This window comes from Acinonyx jubatus, chromosome B4 (genome assembly GCF_027475565.1).
Source record: "Acinonyx jubatus isolate Ajub_Pintada_27869175 chromosome B4, VMU_Ajub_asm_v1.0, whole genome shotgun sequence".
Lineage (NCBI taxonomy): Eukaryota > Metazoa > Chordata > Mammalia > Carnivora > Felidae > Acinonyx > Acinonyx jubatus.
In genome coordinates, this window is record NC_069387.1 from 32134402 (window position 1) to 32161616 (window position 27215).

A 27215-nucleotide genomic window follows, 5' to 3' on the forward strand; every position below is an offset into this window, starting at 1 on the left:
CTCTGTCATGATTCAAATTCCTAGCAAGGCAGCTGACCCCAATTCTCAGGGTGATTTGATTCACCCCTAACTTGGAAAATGAGAGCAGGCTAAGAGTTCGCTTGCACATTTTAGCATCGGGTTAAAAATGTGCAAGCTGGTGACTTACTGTGTAGGAAAGAAATCGTTGGCAATTGCATGTGAAAGCAGTTAATTAAATTTATAATCGTTCATTTTTGTTAATTTGTTTAAATTATCATAAAATTGTTCAAGTTATTTTGAAGGAAACATGTTTATAAAGCTAGCTATGTTATACTGCTTTATAAACTTGTTTATGATTAGAACAGATTAACAATGCTATTGTATTCAAATTCAAGTGCTAAGTCCTGGCTATGACTGCTTGTACATCTAATATTCAAAGGTCATGCCATTTGTTCTGAGTAAGATAAAGATATTAAGCCAGGTGAATTTTAGATTTCTAAATTTTGTGTTATTATGGTATAGTTCTTAAATTTGTCTTCTGCTTTCTTGTGAGAAATAGTATAGTGTATGGATTAGAGTGCAGACTTTTGAGGTAGACTCCTTTTGAGTTCCATCTCTGTGACTATACTGGCTGAGTGATTGTGGTGAGGTTACTCAACCTCTCTGTACCTTGGTTTCCTCATCTATGATATAGGTGTAATAATAGTACCTAGCTCATAGAGTTCTTGAAAAGGTTGAATGAATGAGTACATATTAAATCCTTAGAATTCAATTCACAGTAACTATTGTTGTTATTGCTCACTGTTTTGGTGCTTTGCCTTAGAGCCATTTATATGGTAAATACATCTAGATATGTTTTCACACATGGTTACCACCATATAGTAGTATAGACGTCAATTTGCTAACCTAATGCTAAGTAAGCAGTTTGTCTTTCTGTCAATTTACCCAATCTCTTTAATATTGATAATTAGAAATCTGGACTGTACTAAAGTTTGTACTAGGGTGAAGCACCTGCCAACAGATTCATCCATTGCTTTACCAAAAGCTCTTACATGGCTAAATGAACCCCAAGGTATTCCTGCATAGTTCATATTTATATCATTCATATATCTCTTATATTGCTAGGAACTCCCCGTAATGCACTACTGGAGTCATTAAGCAAAGAATAATGGTGGGTATTTTCAATAGCTTAATTTTCTCTTGTACTATAAAGTGAATTTATCTTTTGATAATATGTTGTTATTGAAAGAGAATCTTAGCAGAATAGTAATTACAACAATATAAAATATACTCAGATCTGTTCTGAAGGAAGCAAGTAGTTTCTCAAGACAATGCAACCTAAATGAATTGTGGCATTACTCTCCATTTTTGCCATATCCTGGATATGAGTGGAGGAATAGATGAATCTTGAGAAACTAGTATAAATTGTTGTTAAAAAATTGTTTTTGCTTTTCATTAAGCTGCCATTTACTCTATAATTTGAGGGCTTGTTATGCCCAGAGTGAATGTGGCATGTTGAACAACCTTTTCCATAAAGGCGAATCTCTGACAGCCTTATAATTAACTGGATGGTAAAGTAAAGGTGTATTGAGATTAACATACTTTATTTCAAATATCAAAGGGAGAGAGGGAGGGAAAAGAGGGGAAACATTTATGTTTTGCATTTTGATTAGCTCAGGGAGCTCCCCTTTAACTGGAGGATGGATATAGCAGGAGAGTTGAAGAACTTAGAGTACAAATGACTATTTTTGAAAGACATTTTCAAAAATAAGACAAGTTGATTCCTTTGATTTTTTCTTTCCATCCTCAGATTTTGCCACAAATCTGGTAGGTAAGGGGAAAGACGTTATCTTCTAGTATGATTGCAGTCAGGGCTTGTGTCATGGATGTACAACCTGACTGTGTCCTGTAAAACTCAGAAGATTCCCACATTTGGTTGAAGCTCTATATCACTGTCTCAAAATTCTTTTTAAAAAAAAAACTGTTTATTTTTGAGAGAGAGAGAGAGAGAGCCCAAGCAGGGTAGGGGCAGAGAGAGAGAGAGAGTGACACAGAATCCAAAGCAGGCTCCAGGCTCTGAGCTGTCAGCACAGAGCCCAACACAGGGCTCAAACTCACAAGCTGTGAGATCATGACCTGAGCTGAAGTTGGACGCTTAACCAATGGAGCCACCCAGGTGCCCCTTAAAATTCTTAATAATATTTTGAAAAAGGAGCTCCACATTCATTTCATACTGGGCTCCACAAATTATGTAGCTAGATTAGGTTGCAAACAAGATTTGGACAATATCGACTTTATTGCAAATTTTTTTTTCTCTAAGATAACTAGGATGAATGTTTGCATAAGAGAAATGTTATTTTTTGAAATATTCCATTATTTATATTCTCTTACATTTAAGCCAACTTCTCTCTTTGTATCTCTTTCTTCCATTAAGGATGAGCCATAAGACAGGGATTAGGATAGAGAGAGATATGAAACAAGGCAAGGAGAACTAAAGGAGACCCTATCACTTCAATGTGTGGAGAATGGTGGTGAGAATGAAAGTGGTGGTGCTTTTAGAAATATCACATAAGCATGAAGGAGCACTAGAATACCAGGCAAGCAGCCTGCTCCCCTGGACATGGCCTGGGGAAGATTGACAATACCTATGAACACCTCAGACTTTGGGTCAGGACCCAACTAACCTAGTGTGGGGTTAATGAGTGGATATGGCAGCAGGAGGAGGCCAGAACAATGGGCCCATGGCAGCACCCTTGGCTCCCCTTTGCATGTACATGATGTGCAGAGTATTCAAACATTTGTGTGTGCTCTACTGAGGGGATGCTGAGCTGCTGAAGGGTCACTGGATGTTGGAGGCTGGAGGTCAGAATGTAGAGGCTATAATGTATGTGAAGGACTCTGAGACTAAAGGCTCAAAGTTGGGGCAATGCACTCATAGGAGCCAGAATGTCATTCTTCAAGGGGAGACAACAGTAGCCACATGCCTCAGGGTTATAAATCAGGGGCAAGACCAGAGAAGACACTCTCAGCAAAAGACACCAAGGATCCAGTGGACACATGGCTTCCACACCATCTCTTCTCCCATGATGCTGAGGACTACATGAGCCAAGATCTAGACCTTGAAAAAATGACCTTGACAAAGAGATTAGTTACCACAAGGAATTCTTTGCATATTGAATCATTCTGAGTTTGTAAGATTGTCTGTATAGATCTATCTGCTCCCCTGTCTGTTCTCCTCTTTAGCAAGGGGTTTGAAGTGGAAGATTAGGTCTGCTATAGAAAGAAAGAAAAAGAAAGAAAGGAAAGGAAAGAAAGAAAGAAAGAAAGAAGAAAGAAAGAAGAAAGAAAGAAAGAAAGAAAAAGGTATACTTTGTATACTTTGTGAAAAAATGTGCAATACTGAGGTATTTTAATTAATAATAAAATAAGGAGTTCTGGTCTCTACTATGTGTGTTCAGTAAACTTTTTATAATGTGTTACATTATCCCATTTCATTTTTCTCTACCTTCTTTTTCATCCCTCCTCCCATATCCCAAATTCTGGAAATTGCTCTGGATGCAAGAAGAAACCCATAACCTTCATTTGCTCCTCATTTTAAAGGGAAATAGGCTTTGTATTTGTTTGGACTATAGTAGGGGAAAGATTTACATATGTGAGTTTTTTGGTTTCTTCCAAATATATGCCCAGTTATGCCTGCAGTATTTTCCCCTGTACACCTGGGGCAATATATGTATGATATTACACAAGACCACTGGTTCTCAACTGTGCTGCACATTACAATCACCTGGGGAGCTCTTAAAAGTACAGATGTCCAGGACTTGTTCCATTTCAATTAAATCAGAACCTGGGGTGGGGAGTTCAGGGGCAGGCACAAGCATCAGGAGTGTTTTAAACTTCCCAAGAGATCCCAATATGTAACTAAGACTGAGAACCAGAGTTCAAGAGAGCAGTGCTTTCCAAACTCACTTGATTATAGGAATTACCCATGGTACTTTTTAACTCATAAATTTCCCAGCCTCTTCCATAGCAATTTGGATTCAGCAAGTTTAGCTTTGGACCTAAGATTGTGTATTTTGAATATATAGACAGAAGGAATTAGAAAAAGAAGTTGTTTAGAATGGGTGAGAGAGATTTTGGGGGTTGGTTAAAATTTCTGGAGGTTTTTTGTTGTCATTTTTTGAAAGGGACTAAATAAGAAAATGAAGAAAAAGAATTATTATAAATGTGGCAATAAGTTATACATTTGGATTCTATTTTTATATTCTAAGAGAAAAACAGTGAAGAATTGTTGTTACTTTACACTTTCTTGTGGAGGAGGACGATGTTTTGCTGAATTAGACATCTCTCCAAAACTGGACTACATGGGTCTCTATATTCACCTGGGGTTATAAGAAAAATGGAGGGAAATTTATCTTGGGATAAAGGATATAGTGAAGAAGTTAGGGGCTTGAGGAACACCAGGAAAGTTTGAAGCAGCTCCTGAGGAGAATGGGGGAAGGATCTCACCAAACACATAGAATAAGTTAACTCAGTTGTGTGAGATAATAGGTGAGATGGGATAGCATCCGTTTCTAAAAGCCCCCTATATGATTGGTTTTGTGGCTTTATTCAGCATTTCTTAGCCATACAAATGTTGGAGTGGAGGGAGGAGTGAAAGGGCGGGCCTATGCCAGCTGACTCCTCCTCCCCTTGAGTAACTTCCCGCTCACTCCTTCAAACTTCCGGATCAAAACACGCCCAGCGACCTGCGTAACAGGACTCCGACCCTTCCCCAGCCAATCGGCTGAGGCCACAGCCATTACCTCACCAACTGCCCCTAGGCCCCAATAAAACCTTTGTCCTTTTGAAACTCACTCTCTCTCCCTGGCATCTCACTGCTGCGTAGGTGCAGGTAGGGGATTGAGCTGGAGCTAACTCGAATAAAGGCTCTTTGCTTTTGCATCAGACTCAGCTCCCTAGTGGGCTTTGGGGATCACGAATTCTGGGCATAACAAGGAGAAAGCTAGATTAATGACTAGATGGAATTTTTCAAAAGGGTAATGTAGAGCATACGAGCAAGAGAACTGAGTGTGCTGGAAATATGATTATTTTGCGATGGTTATTGCTTTAGTATTGCTACACTAATGCTATATAACAAACACCCATGATCCTCGACTACATGCATCAGGAAGTTTTATTGCTCATGTGAATAGGATATGGGTAGGTGATACTGCTGACCTTGTCTGGGTGGGCTCCTTCATACGTCTGGGATTTGCTGGCTGCTTCTTGACCTTGGGTGTCCTTAGCTAGAATGACATAACGAAGGATAAGAGCAAAACAAAGCTATAGAGCAGAATGTGGACACAGTGCAGGTGAAGAATGGGTGCCATTTTTGCAGTCTACTATAGTAGCTGTCAATGAATTCTTAGCATCCTTTGAAATCATACTTATAAGGGAATAAATATTTTGTTAATATAGGATCACATATGGAAAAAATCAATTAGATATTTTTTTCTTTAAAATGCTTAATATTACTGTTACCAGTATCTGATCAAAACTCGTTTAATCACCATCAATGACTCTGAGGAGCTAGACCAAGAAATACTAATTTTTATCATTCCCTTTTTTTTGTGACCTATATGTGTGCTTATATATTTTAGTGATCTCGACCACAATTCATTAAGCATTTTCAAGACATAAAATGTGAAGGTTAAAATTAAATTCTGCCTTTATAAAATAATTTTTGGTATTGTTTCTCTCAGGACTTTTATTGGTTAAAAATGTGCTAAGACATGCAAAAGAACTCTGTATTTTGTCTTCACTGAGAAAGTGCCTGCAGTGAACTTTTTCTCTACTTAAGCTAAGTAGTTAATTAGTTCAAGGTACACCTGATATATGCTCTTAGAATTTTCTGGTAGCAAATGTTTATTACAATGGTAGTCACATTGGTCTTGCTTAGATTTGGGGGGGAGGAGTTACAGTAATTTGAATATGCCATAAAGACCAGTGTTGAAACATATGATGATAGTTGAAGCATTTGGCTACCTAACAAAAAACACCAACACTTCTTTCATAGGATGCTATCTCATCTTATGACATGTTGTTTTCCACCTCCCTATGCACATTTAATTTCTCTACAATCATCACTTTTCTGGGGACCCTATTATATGATCTCATAACATCTTACACTTTTCAGTTATAGAAATTGCTTATAATGTTTAGTGTGGTGCTTTGACTCTCCCTGATGCATTGTGAAATTCATATGGGTAGGGCTCTATGGGTTTTGCTCTCTGTGAACATCTCAGCAGTTAGCACAGACTAAGTACTCAGTGACTACTGTTGCATGAACAAGTGAATGAGGGGATCCTTTGCAAAGATAAAATAGGTAACTGCCAGTCTTGAGTGATTTGCAGCATTCTGGGGGTATATTTGCTGTCTTTGGTCAGATCCCCACAAAGATTTCTCTAACATTAAGCTCTGGGATCATTTGAAAAAGACTAGCTGGTCACAAATCCTGAAAGAAAGATGAAACTTTTCCTCAGGCCCCAGGTGCTCAGCTTACTTTACTATATCTCCTTTGGCTTTGCCAAAATTGAAACTGGAAACCCCATTGAATTCTTGCTCCTGGTTCTCATATCTTAGGGTAGATCTTAACAAAACCTCCTCCCTTTTCAGTTTTAGTCCTGGAGAGCCAATTGGAATAGAACAGCAGTAATTTGCATCTCTAAGTTTTTGTAACTGGGTGCATGCCATTTTTTGAGACCCTGGCCTCAGGGTTGCAAAGTTCCCCTGCAGGCCTCTCTGAGTCCTTGCCAGTCTTTAGTCTGGATGGTTCTGCTTCCCTGAGCCCTAGGGACTTCCATGTGATCAACATTGCCTGGGATTAGTGATAAAACGCAAAGCACCAGGGCTTTTACTTTGTTTTATTTTTACCCTTCTTTTGCAAAAGGAAGAAAAAAACATTTCCCCATGTGTTTTATCAAACAATGTACATATATTTTTTTAGTCAACATATTTAAAGGAAGAGAAGAGAATCACCCCTTCCCATAGCCTCTTAGCTTGTAGAGAGAGCCTTTTTAATATCCATGCTTTTAAAGATATGGGGAAACATACAGCTACACCGAAAGTTTTTTCAGTTCTCAGAGATTTCTTTGCTAATCTGCCTCGAGCACTGGCCTAAGCCTTCATGGAACCCTGAGTGAACATTACCTGAATGAAGCCTTAGGAGTTTCTGACTAGATCTGCATTCATACAACTGTCGTTATTCTGCCTCCTTTTAAATCATAAATCAGCCATTGACAGGTTTGCAACATAAAGTCATGAGTAACTCTCCCAGGTATTTAAGCCTGGAAATAAGTAGAAATAAACAAAAGATAGTAGCTTTTGAGGCAAATACTATCTTTAAGCTAAACCAGAGTCCATTTGCGCGAGTGTTTTTCTAGGGACTTCATTAGTGATTTGGAGGAGGCCAAATACTTTCAGATCTGTATGTTTTATTTTCTGACATTTTTATGCAGAGAATATCCAAATAGGTGTCTGTTAAGGAGACTCTCTATGAGCTATAAAAGAGCAAAGGAGATGGGCTAGAAGGTTTTTATTCCTATTCCTCAACTTATTCTTAGTCAGATATCACTGCCTTCCATAAATAAACACCCAGAGAGAAATTTTATCTTCTAGGTGAATAGTTGGAGCAGATAGCCTAGAGATGGATAGTAGGGTGGTCCAGAGGTGGGGGTGGATAGCTTCTGGCCATCTCTTATCTTATCCAAACTACAACCACACTATTTTATTTTTATATTTTGGGAGAAAGAGGAGGAAAAGGTTAGTTATTATTTAATTAAATCTGTCTTTTTTGGTGATGTAAACAATTGGATTTCAAAAGAATTGTCTATTAGGTACTTTTCCTGAAATGACTTCAATGTGATGAAATCCATGTGTATTATTTTAATATCATACACTAGTAATTATCAGCTGATAAAATAGTTATGTATTTATTATAATATTTGCTAGGTCTTGTAGGAAATATGTAGGTGAAAAAAATATAATCCCTGCCTTCAAGAAACTTCCAATTTAAGGAAGAGAAGAAATACACATATAAAGAGGTAACTTTACTAAGACAATTAGGACCATATGTGTGGTCCAGACAGTAAGTATGGTTTAAGGGCAATGCATGGATCTTACAGTTCTGCTGACTGTTTTTTCTATGCTTGTGATCACCGACAGTCTGTGGCCTGGAGCTTCTGTAAAAGTGCTAATCATAAATATCATATTCCTGTTTGTAGCAAAGCTGTGAAATTCTGCACTAGCAAAGTATTTCAAAGTTCCAAATGAAATCCCTTGAGGTACTGTGTGAAAAGGACCCATATTTGCTAAAGCTACTTGGAGTGAAATTCAATGTCTGGCAAAAGATCCCCTCTGGGTGAAGTATGGGAAGTGCTGTCCTGTCTCTCCCTCTCTCTTTTATTCCCATTCCCTTTTTGTCTCACCCTTCCCTCATTTCCCCTGACCCCTTTGCTCACTTTAGTAGATTTCCTAGTCTAATTGGGATCCTCTACAAGAGAGGGTCAGTGAAGGCTGGAGGACAAAGGAGGGATATTTTGAATGAAGGCAGAACCTTATTTGCCATTAAGTGAAATTTTGTATCTAAAAAATACACTACTCCATATCAAATTCACAGCAATTAAAACTCAACTACATCATCTAACTATACTAAGCTGAGTATAATAACTCTTGGGATATAGTTTTGAGTATTCACATTATAATTGCTAAATCATAAAATGAGTCAATTCACACTGGGTCTGTAGGGCATTAATATCTAACAGTGAAGTTCTACCATGGTGGGAATTCCACTCAGTTCTTCTTCTTCCAAGAAGCAAAACATTTCCATTAACCCTTGAAGAATGAAATACACAGGAACTCAAGTAGTCAGATTCTAGTGGATACTGAAATAATTTGTACAAGGGAATATATGATTAAGATGATTGGGCTGTGCTACTGCATGAGTGGAAGGGGCTGAATCCATCGCAAAAGGACAAGACTGGATGATGGGCATGTGGGTGGATTCATTTTGCTTTTAGGACCTTGAAAAGAACATGGTGGGAGAGAAATAAGGAACACAATGGATAGGTATATATCTTAAGGGAGGGTAGGATACCTTTTGGGTACATTTTTAATAGGCAATTATAAAAGCTAGCATTAAGTTTTAGAACTTTGAAGTCTAGTAATGAAGCAAAATATGGGAAAATGAAGTATAAAATGTAACTCTTATTCACACCACTGATGCTGCAGATAAAATTTAATCTCTTCTTTGTTGGGGATACTGTTAATATAGATGTTGGTTTTCCTTATGCAACATTTTATTACATTTTTCATAGTTATAGGATGAGTATGATATTTTTATTTCACAGTATAATTTTGTTGGTGTTAGAATTTTGATATCCTCTGGGGAGGAATGAGGAGTTTGGTCAGTGGGGAAATCATTTTTCATGTTACCAGTCATATTTGTGTCCAGAGCCCTAGGCATGAGGGAAACCATAGTGATCTCAGGACTAGGAATGGTTGACTCTCAACTGAATCATCATCACTGAAGATGTAAAAAGCTTTACTTTTCTAGTAGAAAGTGTATGGTTCACTTGATTGCAAGATTTTCAGGCAAACTAAAGTAGATGAACTATGCAGGTAATATGGAATAGGTGTGTCAGTTTGGGGTGGGAAAGGCAAAAACAAGTTTGTTTCCCTGAATGGCTTCAGCTTTAATAAGCGTATTGGGCCAGCAACCACCCCTGTTTACCTGAGATGAAATATTTAACACTTGTTTATTATACCCCTCACATCTGGTTTGCCCTCTTGAGTTTATTAAATTTGGGTCTGGGTTAGACACAGGACTAGTGGTTTAGTCTTGTGTCAATCTCTTCCATGAGCTTTGTGTCCAGCTTTGGAGAGAGAGAGCCACAGACTCTGAGAATCCAGTTAAATGACATTCTCAGAAATAAGATAAATTCAGAGCTTCCCTTCACTGTTGTTCTAGTCCTTGGGGAATTTGCAGAGGAGGACTTACCTTCTAGGTGCTTGACTGTGCGAATCTGGTGATAAAGGCATAACCAGAGGCTCTCTTCTGTTCCCACTGAAGTTCCTAAGGTGCAGGTCTACCTGAACTTGACCTCCTGAAGGAAAGCTGACATAGACGCTCCGGCCTCAGTGTCATTATTACATGTGAAAGAATCTGGATACAGGCCCTGTCATAAAAATATTCCACCAAAAATGGTATGAAACATCTTTAGCATATAGAGCATGACTCTCAAGGCAATATATTACCCCCAAAGGGACAAAATTTAGTTTTTGGGGTGGAGCAAAAAACTTAGATATTCAGTGTTGTATGGTCCTCCAAGGGGCTGCAATACATACAGCATATCTGTGGTATTAAAATTTTATGGTGTGGCTGAGATTGTGATTAGGGGAAAAAATGTCTAAAAAGGCTCCTTAAGGGGGCAAGACTGAAAACCAGTTAAGAAACATTGGTCTAGAAGGAGATATGATTTTACAAGCTATAGCATTAAAATATATTTCCTAACACTTCTGCATAGAGCGTTAACATAATCCACTACTTTTTGAAAGAAAATAGGACCCAGGAAATTTTGATATTAGAAAGAGTCCAGTAACTGAAAGTAACAGTAATAAAAACCTTTAAAAATAGTTTATACCATCTTTGGAGCACAGAAATCTTACTGTCTCCAAAGTTTTGCCTTGAGCACATTTAGAAGGGGAAAATATTCATATATTAGAAGATGGACAAGAACAAGTGCCTGTAATTCTCACTGATGTGTTAACCCTGAGGATACAGTGAGACTGTCTTGGTATCCATGGAAAAACATAGATCATCTGACACATGTTTCTCACTGTATGGGTTTCTGAAGTACATAAATCTTGCTGTGGATATAATGCATTTAATCATATATTGGTAAACAATGGCAATTGAGAATGGTGCCTCTGTTTTATGATGTGGTGTAATCCAGGAGATCTGTGACTGACATGTTTATAGGAGTTACTTATTATTATTATTTTTTGATGTTTATTTTTGAGAAAGAGAGAGACAGAGCCTGATCAGGGGATGGGCAGAGAGAGAGGGAGACACAGGATCCGAAGCTGGCTCCAGGCTCTGAGCTGTCAGCACAGAGCCCGATGCGGGGCTCAAACCCACAAACCACGAGATCATGACCTAAGCTGAAGTCAGACACTTAACCAAATGAGCCACCCAGGAGCCCCAGGAGTTATTTTTGATGGTAACTAAACCTTTTAAAATATTGTCATTTACATTTCCCATAATTATTTTTTTAAGTTTTTATTTGAGTATAGTTGACATACAATGTTACATTAGTTTTAGGTACACCACATAGTGATTCAACTTCTCTATAGGTTATGCTATGCTCACCACAAGTGTAGCTACTGTCTGTCACCATACAACACTATTATGATATCATTGACTATATTCCCTATGCTGTGCCCTTTATTCCTTGACATTTTCATTCCAAAACCAGAAGCCTGCATCTCCCACTCCCTTTCACCCATTTTGCCCATCCCCTAACTCCCTCCCTTCTGGGAACTGTCAGTTTGTTCTCTGTAGTTATGGGTGTGATTCTGCTTTTTGTTTGTTTACTCACTTTTTTAAAAGATTACATATGTGAGTGAAATTGTATAGTATTTGTCTTTCTCAGTCTGACTTATTTCACTTAGCATAATACCCTCTAGGTCCATCCATATTGTCACAGCAACCTAAGAATCCATTGACAGATGAGTGGATAAGGAAGATGTGGGAGGTGTGTGTGTGTGTGTGTGTGTGTGTAAGAATATTTCCAGAATTCTTTTGAATGGTCATCTGTTTTCATTTGGTAGATGAAAACATGGTAGATGTTGACTAAAATCTAAAAAGTTTATATGATAGGCAACATATAAACTTTTTAGATTTTAGTCAACATCTCCCATTTCTCTTACACTTAATAATAGAATTGCATTATTTTTAAACACATTCCTTAGAAATAGTTACATTTCTAGAGGCTATGATGCTAAGTGAGTTGCTGAATTTTATCTGCAGGAGTTCTAACAGGTTCTTACAATGAATATCTGGGAACAATCTCCTCATGCTTCTAGCAGGGAGAAAAGTAACAAAAGTATTTTGAAATACACCATGTCATTCCATTCTTCTTAACAAGGCCTGCCCTTGGGAGAAAATATTTTACCATAGCCTAAACTTTTGGGATTTTGCCAGAGTCTAAGCAAACTGAGGGAAGATTCTAAGAAAGAATAAAAGAGAAATGCTAGGTATAAAAAACACTGTAACAGAAATGAAGAATGCCTTTGATGGACTTATTAACAAACTGGACGTGGCTGAGGGAAAAAAAAAAAATCTCTGATCTCGAGGATACATCAATAGAAGTTTCCAAACTAAATATCAAAGAGAATAAAGATAAAAAATAAGGAACAGAACATCCAATAACTATGAGACAACTATAAAGGTGTAACATACACATAATGGGGATATCAGAAAAAGAGAGAAAGGAACAGAAGAAATATTTAAATCAATAATGACAGAGAATTCCTTCAAATTAATGTGAGACACTAAACCACAGATTTAGGAAGCTCAGAGAACACCAATAGGTTAAATGCCAAAACAAAACCAAAAACAACACTTCCCCAAACCCAAACTATATGTAGGCATATCACATCCAAACTGCAGAAAATAAAAGATTTTTTAAAATCTGAAAACTTACAATTCAAAGGCAGAAAACACCTTACCCATATAGAAGCAAAGGTAAGAACTACATCTGACTTCTCAGAAACCATGTGAGCAAGAAGAGATGGAAGTGAAATATTTAGTATTGAGAAAAAATAAAAACCCACCAACCTGGAATTCTGTGCCCTGTGAAATAATTCTTCAAAAGTGAAGGGGAAATAAAGACTTTATCAAACAAAAATTGAAGGAATTTGTTGCCATTAGACCTGACTAACAAAAACTGTTAAAGAAGTTCTTGTTAGAGAAGATTGATTATCTGTCATTCCAATTTCTATTTCGATCCACAAAAAGAAAAGAAGACCATTAAAGAAGGAATAAGTGAAGGTAAAATAACTTTTATTATTTTTCTTACTTTCAATTGTTCTAGCAGATTGCAGTTTGTTGAAAATAGTAATAGCTACAATGTATTTGATAATTGTAGTTTATGTATATAACTGAAATAAAGAACAACAATAATACAAGGTACAGGAGGGGGAAAACAATACTCATACAGTGGTGTACTGTTCTTTGAAAGTTGTCTTGGATTAGTTGGATTACATATATTGTAAACTATAACCATTAGAAAAATTAAAAAATGAGAAAAAGAAAAGAAATACTGATGTGTTAACAAAGGAGAGAAAATAGAGTTAAGGAAAGCCATCATTTAAAACCAGAAAGGGGAGAAAATGTGGAAGATAAAGATGGAAACAAAGAACAAGAGCAAGGAGTATAAAAACAGTAACAAATGTTGTAGTTAAACTATCAATAATCCCTTTAAATGTCAATCATCTACATATACCAATCAAAATTCAGAGATTGTTAGTGTGGATCAAAAAACAAGACCCAAGTTATATGTTTCTACAAGAAATGCACTTTATATATAAAGACACATGTAGACTACAAGTTAAGGGATAGAGAAAGACATGCCATGCTAACACTAACCAAAAAAAATTGGAGTAACTATATTAATTTCAGACTTCAGAGCAAGAAAAATTATCAGGGATGAAGAGGGGCATACATAATGATAAAGGAATCAATTGTCTAAGAAGACATGACAATCCTTAAAATGTATGGAACTAACAGAACATCAAACTATGTGAAGTAAAACATTGTAAAGAGAAATAGATAAATCCACTATTATAGTTGGAGACATCGGCACCCCTTTATTAGAAATGAGTTAGCAGGCAGAATATTAATAAGGGCATAGTTGACCTTAATAATGCCATCAGTCAGCTGGGCATAATTGACAATTTATAGACTGCTTCACCCAAGTACAGCAGAATACACATTTTTCTCAAACCCACATGGGACATTCACTAATACAGGGTACATTCTGGGCTATAAAGCATACCTTAGTGTATTTAAAAGAATAGAAATCATACAATGTCTGTTCTCAGATATAATGGAATTGAACTAGAAATCAATAAGTAAAAAATGGATGGAAAATCCAAAAGTATGTGGAGATTAGCAACACACTTTTAAGTAACACAAAGGCCAAGGAAGAAGTCTCAATAAAAATTATAAAATATTTTGAACTAAATGAAAATGAAAATACAACTTATTAAAATTTGTGGTATACATTAAGAGAAGTGGGTAGAGACAAATTCATTGCATTGAAAACATATGTTAGAAAAGAAGAAAGATCTAAAATCAATAATGTAAGTTTCCACCTTAGGAAACTAGGAAAAGAAGAGAAAATTAAATCCAAAATAAGCAGGAGAAAAAGAAATAATAATAGCAGAAATCATTGAAATTGAAAACAAGAAGTCAATAGGGAAAATCAACGACCAGTGTTTAATTTTTTGAAAAGGTCAATAAAATAAAAAAGCTTTTAGACATTCTCCTTTCTTCTAGACTGAGAAAAAAAAGACACAAGTTACTAGTATCAGAAATGAAAGAGGAAATATCACTACAGATCCTATAGTCATAAAGAGGATAATGAAGAAATACTATAAACAACCCTATGCCTATATATTTGATAACCAAGAATAAATCGACCAATTCCTTGCAAGACAGAATCTGCCAAAACTCATACATGAGGAAATAGAGAATCTGAATAGACCTATATTTATTTTAAAAAAACGAATCAATAATGCATAACCTTCCAAAACAGAAAATACCAGGCATGAATAGGTTCACTTGTGAATTCTATTAAACATTTAAGGAAGAAATGGTACCAATTCTTAACCATCTCTTTCAGAAGATAGAAAAAGAGGGAATATGTCCTAACCCATTCTACAAAGTCAGCATTATCCTAATACCAAAACCAGCCAAATGAATTATAAGACAAGAAAACTACAAATATTTCTCCTGAACATAGATGAAAAATTCTCAGTAAAATATTAGAAAATAAAATTCAACAATCTATGAAAAGAATTATGTGCCACAACCAAATGGGGCTTATCCCAGGTATGCAAAAGCTGATCTAACACTCTACAATCTATTAATGTTTTTCATCACAGAGACAGGCTAAGAATAAAAATCATGTGATCCTATCAAGATATGCAAAAAAAATATTTGACAAAATCCAATACAAATTTTTGATAAAACCTCAGTAATACAGGAATGCAGGGCAACTCACTCAACTTGATAAAGACTATCTACAAAATCAAAAACAAAAACAAACAAATGAACAAAACATCCTATAGCTAACACCATACTTAATGGTGAGAAACTTGAAACTTTCTCACCAAGGTCAGGTACAAGGCAAGGATGTGTCCTCTTACCATTTCTTTTCAACATCATTCTGGATTTCCATCTAATGCTATAAGACAAGAAAAATAAATAAAAGCTGTACTAACTGGGAAAGAAGACATAAAACTGTCTTTGTTTGCAGATTACATGATCATTTATGTAGAATATCTGAAAGAATTGACAAAAGAGTGCTAGAATTAATAAATAATTATAGCAGGGGCGCGTGGGTGGCTCAGTCGGTTAAGTGTCCGACTTCAACTCAGGTCACAATTTCGTGGTCCTTGATTTCAAGCCCCGTGTCGGGCTCTGGGCTGATGGATCAGAGCCTGGAGCCTGCTTCTGATTCTGTATCTCCCTCTCTCTCTGCCCCTCCCCCATTCATGCTCTGTCTCTCTCTGTCTCAAAAATAAATAAATATTAAAAAAATTAAAAAAATAGTAATTATAGCAAATTTGCAAGATACAAGTTAAATGTATAAAAGTTAATATCTTTCCTATATAACATCAACAAATAGAATTTGAAATTACAAACAATACCATTTACATTAGCATTTCTAAAAATACTTAGATGTAAATCCAACAAAATATGTACAAGATCTATATGGAGAAAATTATAAAACTCTGATGAATAAAATCAAAGAACTTAAATAAGTGGAGAGATATTTTATGTTTAAGGTAGGAAGACTCAACATTGTCAAGATGTCAGTTCTGTCCAACTTGATGTATAGATTCAATACAATCCAAATCAAAATCTCAGCAAGTTATTTGTGGATATCAAGAAAGCAATTCTAAGGTTTATATAGAAAGGCAAAAAACCAAAATAGCCAACTCAATATTGAGAGAACAAAGTTAGAAGACTGACACTACCTGACTTTAGGACTTACTGTCAAGTTATAGTAAATCAAGACCCTGTGGTATTGGTGAATGAATAAATAAACAAATTAATGCAACAGAATAGAGAACCCAGAAATAGACCCACATAAATATAGTCAACTTATCTTGATGAAAGTAAAAGAAATACAATGAGAAATTCTTTTCAAGAAATGCTGCAGGAACAACTGGAAATTCACATGCAAAAAAAAAAAAATGAACCTAGATAATCTAGATAAGACCCTATATCCTTTAGGAGAGGACATTCAAAATGGATCATAGAGATCCACAACTATAAAATTCCTAGAAGAAAACATAGGAAAAATTTAGCTAACGTTGGGTATGGCTATAATTTTTAAAACACAACACCAGAGACAGGATACATGATAGAAATAATTGAACTTTATTTAAAAACTTTTGATCTGTGTAAGACACTGTCAAGAGAATGAGAAAACAGATTGGGAGGAAATATTTGCTGAAGATATATCTAATGAAGGACTTAACCAAAATATGTAAAAAGTATCAAAACTCCACAATAGCAAAAAAAAACTCATTTAAAAAATTCTGTAAAAGACCTGAAAGACCTCACCAAATAAAACATAGATGGCAAATATACTATGAAAAGATGCTTCACATCATATGTCATTAGGAAAATGTGAATTAAAACAATCAGATACCACTACACACTTATTAAATTGGCCCAATTTCAAAACACTGATAATACCAAATGCTGTTGAGGAGGTACAGCCATAGGAACTCTCTCATTCATTGCTAGTGGGAATGCAAAATGGTTCAGCCACTTTGGAAGGGTCTGGTAGTTTCTTATGAAAGTAAACATAGTCTTACCATAGTTCCACCAATTATTCTCCCTGGTATTTTCCAAAATGAATTGAAAATTTATGTCCACAAAATACCTGAATATGGATGTTTGTGGCAGCTTTATTTATAATTGCTAAAACTTGGAAGCAACAAAGATGTCCTATAGTAGATGAATGAATAAATGAACTGTGGTATGTCTAGACAATAGAATATTTTTTAACAGTAAAAAAAATTAATTATGAAAAAATACAGAGAAAATTTAACACATGTCACTAAGCAAAAGAGGCCACTCTGAAAAGGCTACATACTGTATAATTCTACTACATGACATTCTAGAAATAGTAAAACCATGGAGACTAGTAAAACTAGTAAAAGAACTAGTGGTTGCCAGGAATTAGGGGGAAGGAGGCATGAATATGCAAAGCACAGAAGATTGTCAAGACACTGAAATTATTCTGTATGACACTTTAATACTGAGTACATGCCTTTATATATTTGTCAAAATCCATAGAATATGCAACACCAAGGGTGGGCCCTGTTGTAAATAGACTTAGGGTGATAATGATGTATCTATAAAGGTCAACAAATGTACTACACTGGTGTGGGATGTTGATAGTGGGGGAGGTTGTGTCTGGGTAGGCACAAAGCATATGGACACTCTGTACTTTCTGCTCAATTTTACTGTGAACCTAAAACTGCTCTACAACCTAGCCTATTTGAAAATGTAAATTAGATGTCATTCCTCTACTGGAAATCTAATAGAATATATGAACACACAGACTTGTATGCAAATATACTAGCCACTTTAGTCATGATAGACCAAAAATGGTTGGGGGAAAGGATCTTTTGGATCAAAGAACCCAAAGAACCAAGAAGAAAGTAATAAAACAATTAGTGTTCAATTTTGGGATATTGGAGATATTCAGCCTAAACCAGAATCATCGCTGAGGATGTTCCTCCACTCATAGGAGGCAAGAGGACCTCTTCAGGCTTGGGCACCATCCAGCTGGCTGCTGAGATTAGTCCTCAGAATGAAAGGTGCAGCCCCATTTGGACAGGGAAATTTGTTGTACTTTCTGTATGTGAGAAGCTGAGCATTGGCATTTTAGGCCGGGGGTGTAGTTTGTTCTCTCTCCACATAGTGCATGATTTGCTTTGCTATATTTTGGTTCTTGTTGGGCTAAGTGGTTGTTAGAAATCCCACTCGTCCCTTACTGGGACTGACAGTAGCTTTTCACAGTAGCTTTTTCAAACTTGGCTTTATCTTTGGCCTCTCTCTTAGTTTTGCCCTTCACAGTTAATCTTTTGTCAAATATTTCCTGACATTTTCTAGTTCATTCTGTCCCTCTTCCTCAGCCACAACCAGCTAAAGCTGAGCCGAATATACCACTATTAACTCTAACTCTTCTCTGCCTTCTAATTTATTTTGCAAGCAGAAGCAAGCATCATATTTTTCCTGTTGGTATTGTTTATGTGCCTCTAATTTAAATGTCCTGGAGCACATCCCAATAACCTTTGGAATCAATTCAAACATAAGCATATGACCACTGTCACCTCTTTCTCTTCTCCTCCTCTTCATATTCCCTTCCCTCTTCCACAAAGCTGATTTGACTCTCTCACAGCTAATGTTCTATTATCATGTAGATTCAGTCCTTATTATGCCTTAAGCATACTGCCCATCAAATCTAGTGCACAGCATAGACCATTCTGCATGTCCCTGTAGTGTCCTTTCACACTCCCTAGTTAGTTGGCTGAGAAGGTCACCCTGTAAAAGTTATTGTAGTGGGTTGTCTCTGGAACCTCAGGTTGTGACCTTATTTGGAAACTGTCTTCACAGATGTAATTAGTTAAGATGATGTATTAGCCTATTCAGGCTGCTGTAACAAAATACTGCAAGCTGGGTAGCTTATAAACAACAGAAATTTATTTCTCACTGTTCTGGAGGCTGGAAGTGTGAGATCAAGGTGCCAGTATGGTTGGATGAGGGTCCTTTTACTGGTTCATAGCTGGTGATTTCTCTCTGCAACTTCATGTTGTGGGAAGGGCTTGGGAGCTCTCTGAGATCCTCTTTGAGAACACCTCCCTCCTAATACTATCACCTCTGGGAGTTTAGATTTCAATATATGAATTTTAAGGGAACACATTCAAACCATACCAGACGAGGTCACACTGAGTTAGCCAATGATTTGTCTCCTTGTAAGAAGAGGAGAGGACACTACAGATACTCAGAAAAGAAGGCCACATGTAGACTGAAGCAGAGGCAAAGTGAGGCCACCACATGTTAGGGAACACCAGGAGTCACCAGAAGCTGGAAGAAGCAAGGAAGGATCTTCCCTTGAATCTTTTAATGGAGTGTGGCCATACCAACACCTTGATTTCGGACTTCTAATGCCTCCAGAACTATAAGATAATAAATTTGTTTTAGACACCAAATCTGTGGTAATTTGTTACAGCAGTCCTGGTCATCAAGGTGTAATGAAGTGAACATGAAATGAATCCTGGAGTAGATTTAGGTTTTAATGTATACACTCTTATTTACTTTTTAACCTTGTGCAAGTAACCTAACCTCTGAACCTCTGTTCCCTTATTTGTGTAAATAGAGATAACCATATATATGTTACATGGGAAGAGTGAGAATTCAATCATGTAACACATGGAAAATGCTGTGGGAGATTTCACTTTCCTCTTTTCACATTCCTACTTCAGTCTATCCCAAAGATGTAAGAGGGAACACTGGAAATGATTGTTTTCTCTCAACCTCCATACTTATTCCTCCTAATTCACTGGTCATCTACCTAGTCAGCAGTTGACATTCATTCCCCGATGGGCTCAGCACTTGTGTTGAAGGTGAGAGCAGGCTTTCTTGCCTTCTTTCCCACTTCCGTTTCCTTGGGAGTAGTTGGCCTCTCTTTCTCTTGATTTCCTTGGCACCTGGGCATGTGAGACAGGCCTGGGTTCTGCAGCCTACCGCTAAGTCAGACTTCTTGGAGTCTGATAGGTCTTTGTCCTGTCTCTATAGACCTGACCAAGTAGGCTGATTCCAAAATAAAGATTCAAGAAGCTACCTAGCCTAAGCCGTGTTTTCCAATCCAGGTTTACCAGAGATTCCTGCAATTGGAGTTGTGGATTCTTGTAAACTGATAATGACTGGGATTTATTTTTGTTTATCTCTATGCTTCCCCAATTAGACTTCCATCGGGGAAAAGACCTGAGTGATGTTGTAAACCCCAGACAGCCAACAAAGTGCTCAAGGAATGCTAATTCTTTCATATCCTGTGCTGACTTGTTCCCTGGAAGAGTGACTAGAATTTATGAAGGTGTACATGTAAATATATAGATGGTAATGATAACACCTGTTCATTTAACCTAAAAATGTAAAAGGGAAGAGACTTGATGGGAGGCTCACTCATCCTGCAAACTTGGAATTACCAATTTATCTTATTTTCAGTGGACTGGTTTCTCTACCATGCATGTCACAGTGAGACCCTGGATAATGACTAATGGCCTCAGCAGGTGAAAAACGCCTTTATTCATGAACAGAGGTTCATTACACTGCTCCTGCCTACGCTGAAAATTTTGCTGGCTTCAAGTAAAAGATTCTGTGCTGATAAATCCCACTGGTAAGAGAAAAAGTTTGTGTTCTCATAATGTGCTGGAATTTCACAACATGTACATTCCACAGCAGGACTCAGACTCTGAAAAGAAAAAAAAATAAATTTATGTACCCATAAAGGTAATGTTATAGATTTTGCAAAATAAGTCTGTCTTTTTTACCTTACATTTTTTGCTAGTCCTGCTCCCTGCAGCATGCTCCCTTTTTACTTCCCAGACACCCAGCCTCTTTTCCATTGGTACCCCAAACAGCACACATGAGGTTGTGCCAGGTAACAGCAGCCCTCTCATATCCACAGCAGATGCTGTAGATTCAGCCTTACTGCAGACTCTTGAGGCCACCTCTTGGTCATTTATACACCAACTAATTTAACAGAGCTCATCTTGGCTGCTGTACCAGTTGGGTACTGTACTCTAGATCTTGTTCTTATTTAAGAGTTAGGGTTTTGTCCTGCAAACTCTCTCATGGAGTTACCACACAAGTCATTTTTTCTAGACCTTTCTCTCCTTTCCTCTACCTTCTTTCTCTCTTTCTCTTTCCTCCTTTCTCCTCTCACCTCTCCTCTTCTTCCCTCCTCTCTCCTCTCCTCTTCTTTTCTCCTTCTTCCCTCCCCCCTTTTCTCTCCCTTTTTCTCTCCTTCTCACTCTTCTTTCTTCCATTTTTACTTGGAATGCCTGGAAGGAATGAGGAGGCCCAGGGAAAGGGCAGGCTCAGTAAATTGACAGGGTTTTCAGTAAAAGGGTGGTTTTCTAATCTAACCAGTTAGGCTTCCTGCGTGGATGCGGAGTTTTAGGAGTTTGTAAATTAGAAAGTGATGTTACTTGGCAAATGACAAGGGAGAATGAGTGGAAAACACTGGCTGCCAGTCTGACTGGTAAAAGCATTAGGTATGGGGATCAAACATGAGGTGGTGATTTGGATGGGTCTGTGCTTGAAGGAGAGGCAACCCTCCAACAGAGACACCTGAACTTAGGTAAATAGAGGATGTTGTTTGGAAGTGAGAAAATTGAGGAATGACAAAATGGTGTGATTATATCAAGGTTAAGATGTTCTCAGTGATCAAGCTAGAAGAAAGCTCAAGTTCAGGGGTCTGGGTTCAGTCAATATCTTCACTCAGTTCATCTTACCTGTTAATGGAATATGAATTCGTCAAGTCAATAATATTTATTAGACTCCAACTGTGTGTGGAGCAGGTTCTAGGTATTTTGTGTGGAGGTGTGAGTGTGTGACTGTGGGAGAGGATGGAATAGGGATGAGTCTAAGAAGCTGCAACAGCATCTTTGGGCACTTGGATGCTGGTGTGGAAGTGAGACAAGTAATTAAGAACAAAGAGAATACATGAGTGCTGCCCATAGAGAACAGGGGAAACTTCTGGTTAGGTGAATTAACTGAGCTTGTATTTACATAAACCATATCTTTCTATATTTACCATATTGGAACTTAAAACAGAAAAATGTGTGAGATGGGAGAAGAAGGACATAAGGAACCCTTGTCTAGAAGCCCGGTTACAGCCTCCTTCTCTTTGTGCCATGCCAGCCTCACAAACAGAAACAAAGACAAAACTCTGTTTCTTGGTCACTCTCACCAATTCTCTTACTTTAGGTCCTTGGCTTGCTCTGTCTCTGTCTCTCTCTTCCTTGCCCTCTGTATTGCCTTCTCTGTGTCTCATTTCCTCTTTCTCTTTAACTCTCACATGGTTCCTCCTCCCCTCCCCCTTTTCTTTCTCTTCCCACCTTTTCCAGTTCTCTCTCACCATATATGCCTATCTCTATATGGATATTTCATACTGTTCACATGTACAAAGTGTGAATATAAAGTAATAACATTTCATATCTACACACAAAAGTCATGCTCATATATACGTATATGTATCCATGGCATATGTATAATTTATAAGAAATGTATGTCAATACTGTACTCACCAAGTTTAAGAAAGAATAGTACTAGTAACTTTAAAAGTTCCCATGTGTCCCTTTCCAGATACATCCTTTTCATTTCTGCAGTCACACTGTCCCTTTTTCATTTCCTATATTGTTTGTGTCTTTCCAAATATTTTCTTTATATTCCTTGCCAAATTTGACCAATATAGTTGTCTTTTCAACAAACCAACTTTGTACCATTAAAAAAAATAGATGAAGGGGATTAAGAGGTAAAAACTTCCACTTATAAAATAAATAAGTCATGGAGATTAATGTACAACATAGGGAATATAGTTAATATTGTAATAATGTTAAAAATACTTTTTATTGCCTTATTTTCTCTTATTTTTATTCTTTCCTTTTTCTTCTTCTTTTGAGAAGCGTTATTCTAACACAACTTTTTTTAAAGAAAAATGTTTACATGATATGCTCAGCTTGTTTATTTTTAATCCTTCTTTTTCAAATGTATGTGTAAGACTATAACCCTATGTGATTTTAAATATATCTTACAGCTTTTAGAAGTAGTATTTTCTATCACCATTCAGTTTTAAGTATTTATATTATTTTTTCTTATTTGACACATGAGTTATTTTGCCATGTTTTAAAATTTCCTCGTATGTATATGTACATATACACATTTTAATGTTACATTTTTGATTTTTTTAACATGATAAATGTACTCCTTAATCCCACTCCCTATTTGGCCCATCCCCCACCCACCTCTTCTCTAGTAACCATCAGTTTGTTCTCTATATTTTAGAGTCTATTTCTTGTTTTTTTTCTCTCTCTATTGTTTCCTTTGTTTGTTTTCTTTCTTAAATTCCATGTATGAGACATCATATGGTATTTGTCTTTCTCTGACTGATTTATTTCACTTAGCATTATACTCTCTATCCATGTTGTTGCAAATGGCAAAATTTTATTTTTTTAATGACTGAATAATATTCCAGTGTGTGTGTGTGTGTGTGTGAGTGTGAGTGTGTGTGTGTGTGTGTGTGTGTGTGTGTAATACCTTCTTTACCCATTCATCTATCAGTGGACATTTGGTCTGCTTCCATAGTTTGGCTATTGTAAATAATGTAAACATCAGGATGCATGTATCCCTTTGAATTAGTGTTTTTGTATCTTGGGGGTAAACACCCAACAGTGCAATTATTGGATTATAAGGTTGTTTTATTTTTAGCTTTTTGAGGAACCTCCATATTGGTTTCCACAATGGCTGTACCAGTTTGCATTCTCACCAACAGTGCAAGAAGATTCTTTTCTCTGCATCCTCATCAACGCTTACTGTTTCTTGTGTTTTTGATTTTAGCCATTCTGGCAGGTGTGAAGTGATATATCATTGTAGTTTTGATTTCATTTCCCTGATGATAAGTGATGTTGAGCATCTTTTCATGTGTTCATTTGCCATCTGGATGTTTTCTTTGGAGAGATGTCTGTTCATGTCTTCTGCCCATTTTTTGATGGGATTATTTGTGTTTTTTGGGTGTTGAGTTGTATCAGTTCTTTATATATTTTAGATATTAACCCTTTATTGGCTATGTCACTTGCAAATATCTTTTCCCATTCTGTAGGTTGCCCTGTAGTTCGGTAGATTGTTTCTTTCACTATGCGGAAGGTTTTTACTTTGATGTAGACCCAATAGTTTATTTTTGCTTTTACTTCCCTTGCCTTGGGAGACATATCTAGAAAAATGTTGCAATGGCCAATGTCAGAGAGATTACTACCTATTCTCTCTTTGAGGATTTTTATGGTTTCAGATATTACATTTAGGTCTTTAATATATTTTGAATTTATTTTGGGGTATGGTGAAAGAAAGTAGTCCAGTTTCATTCTTTTCCATTTGGCTGTCCAGTTTTCCAATACCATTTGTTGAAGAGACTGTCTTTTTCCCATTATGTATTATTCATTCCTACTTCGTTGAAGATTAATTGACCATATAACTGTGGGTTTCTTTCTGGGTTTTTTGTTCTATTCTATTGATCTATGTGTCTATTTTTATGCTGGTACCATACTATTTTAATTACTACTCTTTGTAAAATAACATGTAATCTGGAACTCTGATAACTCCAGTTTTTTATTTTTCAAGATTTCTTTGGTTATTCAAGGTCTTTGTGGTTCCATACAAGTTTTAGGATTGTTTGCTCTAGTTCTGTGAAAAATGTTGTTGGGATTTTGATAGGGATTGCATTAAATGTGTAGATTGCTTTGGGTAGTATAGATATTTTAACACAATATTGTTCTTCCAACTCATGAGCATGGAATGTCTTTCCTTTACTTTACATTGCCTTAAATTTCTTTCATCAATGTTTTAGTTTTCAGAGTACCTCTTTGGTTAGGTTTATTCCTAGATATACTATTACATTTGTGTAATTGTAAACGGGATTGTTTTCTTAACTTCACTTTCTGCTACTTCATTATTAGTGTATAAAGATGCAACATATTTATGTAAATTGATTTTGTTATATTATGACTTTACTAAATTAATTTATCAGATTTGGTGGGTTTTTTCGTGGAATCTTTAAGGTTTTATATACATAGTATCATGTCATCTGCAGATAGTGAAATTTTTATTTCTTCCTTACTGATTTGGATACCTTTTATTTCTTTTTGTTGTCAAACTATTCCAAAAAATACAAGATGAAGGAAAACTTCCAAATTCCTTCTATGAGGCCAGTATCACCCTGATACCAAAATCAGATAGAGACACCACACAAAAAAAATAAGAATAAGAATAAGAACTACAGGCAAATATCTCTCATGAATATAGATGCAAAAATCCTCAACAAAATATTAGCAAGCCAAATCCAACAATATATTAAAAAAAAGTCATACACCATGATCAAGTGGCACGTTTGCATCATGATGCAAAGGTGGTTTAATATTTGCAAAACAATCAACATGATACATCACAACAGTAAGAGAAAGAATAAAAACGATATGATCATTTCAATAGATGCATAAAAATCATTTGACAAAGTACAGCATTTATTTTATCTAGCCTCAGATGATTCTCTTACTTCCCAAAAAGTTAAACATTTTTTATTTTATTTTATGTTTCTTTAAATATTTCACCCATCATTTATAGGTTCGTTATTAGAGGATTTCTTCACATATCTATCATGATATCTAGGAATGGAAGTCCATTTCTCAATTCTTATTTATTTATTTATTTATTTTTATTTTTTTAAAATGTTTATTTATTTATTTATTTTTGAGAGAGAGAGAGAGAGAGAGACAGCACGAGTCGGGGAGGGGCAGAGAGAGAGGGAGACAGAATCCCAAGCAGGCCCCATGCTGTTAGCACAGAGCCTAACAGTGAGGCTTCAACTCATGAACCATGAAGTAATGACCTGAGCTGATGACGGATATTTAACCAATGGAACCACCCAGGCACCCCTATTATTGTTAAGTTTTAAGAGTTCCTTGTGTATTTTGGATAATAGTCTTTTAGCAGATGTGTCTTTTGCAAATATTTTCTCCCAGTCTGTGGCTTGTTTTCTATTTCTTTTGATATTGCTTTTTGCAGAGCAGTTTTTAATTTTAATAAAGTCCAGTTTATCAATTATTTCTTTCATGGATTGTGTCTTTGGTGTTGTAGCTAAAAAGGCATTACCGTATCCAAGATCATCTAGGTTTTCTAGAGTTGTGTTCTAGGCTTGTGTAGTTTTGTATTTTATATTTAGGTCTATAATACATTTTGGGTTATTTTTTTCAGGGGGATGTAAAACCCGTGTCTAGATTAATTTCTTTGTATATAGATGTCCAGTGGTTCAAGTAGCATTTGTTGAAAAGACTTTGTTTTCCTCCTTTAATTGTCTTTGCTTCTTTGTCAGAGATCACTGATTATTTTTATGTGGGTCTATTTCTGGCTCTCTATTATGTTCCTTCAATCTATTTATCTATTATTTCACCAATCCCACATTGTCTTGATTACTATAGCTTTATAGTAAGTTTTAAAGTTGGATGGTGTCAGTTCTCCAACTTTGTTATTCTCTTTCAATATTGAGTTGGCTATTCTGGGTCTGTTACTTCTCCTTATAAACTTTAAAATCAGTTTGTTAATATCCACAAAATAACTTAAGACTGTGATTAAAATTACACTAAATTGCGGCACATGTGTGGCTCAGTTTGTTGAGTCCAACTCTTGGTTTTGGCTCAGATCATGCTCCCAGGGTCATGGGAGCCTCATGCTCATGCTCTGTGCTGACCGTGGAGCCTACTTAAGATTCTCTCTCTCTCTCTCTCTCTCTCTCTCTCTCTCTCTCTCCTCCCTCTACCCTCATCCCACACTTGCATGCACTCTCTCTCTCTCTCTCAAATTAAAATATAAATAAATAAAATTGACTAAAACTATAAATTAAGTCAGACAGAACTGACAGTTTGACAATACTGAGTCTTCCTAATCACAAACATGGAATATCTCTCCATTATTTAGTTCCTCTGGTTTTGTTTATCAGAGTTTTGTAGTTTTTGTTATACAGATCTTGTATATATTGTGCAAGATTTATTTATACCTAAATATTTCATTTTTGGAGATGCTGATGTAAATGGTATTGTTTTTTAATTTCAAATTCCACCTGTTCATTATTGAT